Here is a 2886-nt window from a genome sequence, read left to right on the forward strand (position 1 = left end):
AATTTCCCAGCCAAGCAGTAATTTCCCAGCAGCAGTTGAGATGCTGACACTCAGCATCTACAACTGAACTGACTTTTACAGTAGCCCCCAAACTCTATTGTAAAAGCCTTACTTCTCTATGATCTATGATTCTGACAACACTTAGAAGTACAAAACCTATTTCTCATAAGTTTCCACTTGAAATCAAACTTAATTGATAAAAAAAACTAATTTGCTTCATGTGTGAACTTGGCTGCAGCTTTGCAAATGTAGGGGTAAGGGGCTTCTCTCAAGTCTCCTCTCCGCACAGCTAAACTGTTCTGTTGATTTCATCCCCAGAGGAGCAAGTCACCTCAAAAGTCGTATCTTGATAATGGTAATGACAGAATTCAGAACAGCCCCAGATAAAAACAAAACAAAACAAAAAAAATCAGTCCAACCTTTATAACAGGAACTTCCTATGCATCCTAAACTAGGGAAGCTTGTTGAAGAAACAGGTTAGAGATGAGGGCAAGTAACATTTTTGTCTGAGAGTCCCTGCCTGAGAGTAATGGGCTTGGGAGCCCTAAAATATGCCTATGTGTAGGCCAAACATCTCTCAAACCAGACACCGTTTCAACATTGTGGAGGAATAGCTTCTTTGTAGTGCTTTAAGAAGGGGTGTTGTGTGTGCTAGATGGCTACTTACTCTGTGTAAGACTTTAGCAAAACAAGGTCCATATTATAAAGGCAGACAACTTGTGTGCTTTGATCCTTTCTTCTTTTCATTCCTTTACAAAACAGTAGTGACAGCATCCTAAGATTTAACCCCCACTTTGTTGCCAATGAATAGCTATTTAATCCCCTTACCTTATTTAAAGACAGCAATCAATTATCTAAGAGATATTAAGATGAAAAAAATGGGTTGCAAATATCCTGATACCTGTAGAACTCCACATCTATCTTCAGTATGAAAACTGTGAACAATTGTGTTGGGAAAGAAAGAAAAATGCCAAATGGCAAGACAGGAAGTAATAAGAGTCCATTCTTCTAGCCAGTGCTGGCTACCCTAACAGGGCCAAAAGGTAAGAAATCCACCAGGCTAAAGAGTGGGCAAAACTGTCATCTCAGTATGAAACCATTAAGAGGCTCCAACACAACCAGAACTCATGCAAATCCAGTAGTTCATCTATTAGAGGAGAAAAGGAGCAACTCATTAGTTCCAGAGTACAGGAACCTTAAATCAAAGGGTATACAAACAAAGCAAATTAGTATTGACATTGTGAAATATGGCATATGAATTTCTCCACAAAGGAGTAATGTATGAGTAACATCACAGATGCATTGCTATAATACACATCTTAAATTCCACTTTCCCATGGAAGACTAGGACCTCTATGGTGTACAGAAGAATAGTTGTTCTTCAGTGTTACTGTAACTTCTAGTTCAATCATCATGCCCAAACAGCTAGTCTACTACATAATATGCTAGGTAGGAGGTATAAAATCCAAAGCAGTGCATAACTATACCTCAAACTCTCAAAGAATGGGCAATGTTACCTGGTAATTTCCTATGCACAATATCCACTTCTCATTGTTCGGTGCATCTGCAGTGCAGTGGAGGCAAAGTCAAATGACAACTTGTTACCAGGCAACCATATCCTTTTGGCCATGAGTGCATAACCTTTAGATAGCATTGACAAATCATTTGTCACTATATGCTTTATATAGCATACAACACAAACACATACCATCCTTGACTCCTATAAGTGTGATTAAGTTGGGAAAAGCCAGATGGCTTGAGATAGAAGAGAAATTTTGAAGCGCATTCTCTTTTCTAAATCCCAGCTTAGTACTGACTACTCAGAAATACTGCAGTGGGCAGTAAATAAGAAGGGATGACAAACAACCTATGTGCTTAAAAATACCTGTATGAACCACTTTCTAACTAACACACACACACCCCCCAATCCAATCAAGCTGCCAAACTAAGTACCCACTGAACACCAAGGTTTGAAAATGATACTGCAGCTGGACACAGGTGGCCAGTAATTTATGTACTTAAGATGCAGCTGTGGCTGTAAAGTGTGGCCTTTTGTAACAGGATAGAGGCTGCTTAAGACTCTCCAACACAGAACTTTTATTCCTCGTCAGAGAAAATGGTAGAATTTCTCTTTCAAACTGAGTCAAATGTGAATAAGAAAGGAAGTTTTTCTATAGATGCTATAGTGCTCAGCTGCATTAATGCTATCCAGTTTGCCCCACAACTTCTCAGAAAATACTATAGTTTGAAGGGTAGTAAGAGTATTTTACCTTGTTTACTAACAATGGAATTGTTTAGAGTAAGTTTTGTGGTTTTGTGCCAGAGTTGCCAACCCAAGAATTTTTCTTTTTTTTTTTTTTTACTGACAATCTGAACTTTCTGAGAATCAAATATTTTTGTCTCTTTTTACATAATGCAAATGTAAGCCAGTCCCCTGGACAACAGTAATAAGGTTCAGGTTCAAATTTATTTTTTTTAAATGGGTGAGGACTTGCCAAGTAAAGTTACCTGACTGCATCAATGGTTTTACACCATGCTGCCCCATGCCAGGGGTCCCCTACTTGTTCCTCACACCCTAATACTAGAACTGTACAAAGCTTTGGTCCCTGATTTGATTTGGTGGATATTCAGTCCAATTCAGTGGCTGAATCTCCAAATCCAAATCGACCAGAGGATCCTTAAATCTCTCCAAATCGATTTGGAGCTAGAGACAGCTTTAAAAGTTTTTTCTACATAACTCTAGGTAGCAGGGACTTGTGAATGCTGCAATGCTGGGGCACACAGAGTGTCCCACAGAAGCATTAGCGTCTCCTGGGTCTGGAGGGGGGCACCCAGGGTCTTCCTACAGCCGATCACTGAGCTGGGAAGGTGTGGGGGGTCCCTCAC

The sequence above is a fragment of the Gavialis gangeticus genome, unplaced genomic scaffold (assembly GCF_001723915.1).
Source record: "Gavialis gangeticus isolate Ggan-Ray unplaced genomic scaffold, GavGan_comp1, whole genome shotgun sequence".
NCBI lineage: Eukaryota > Metazoa > Chordata > Crocodylia > Gavialidae > Gavialis > Gavialis gangeticus.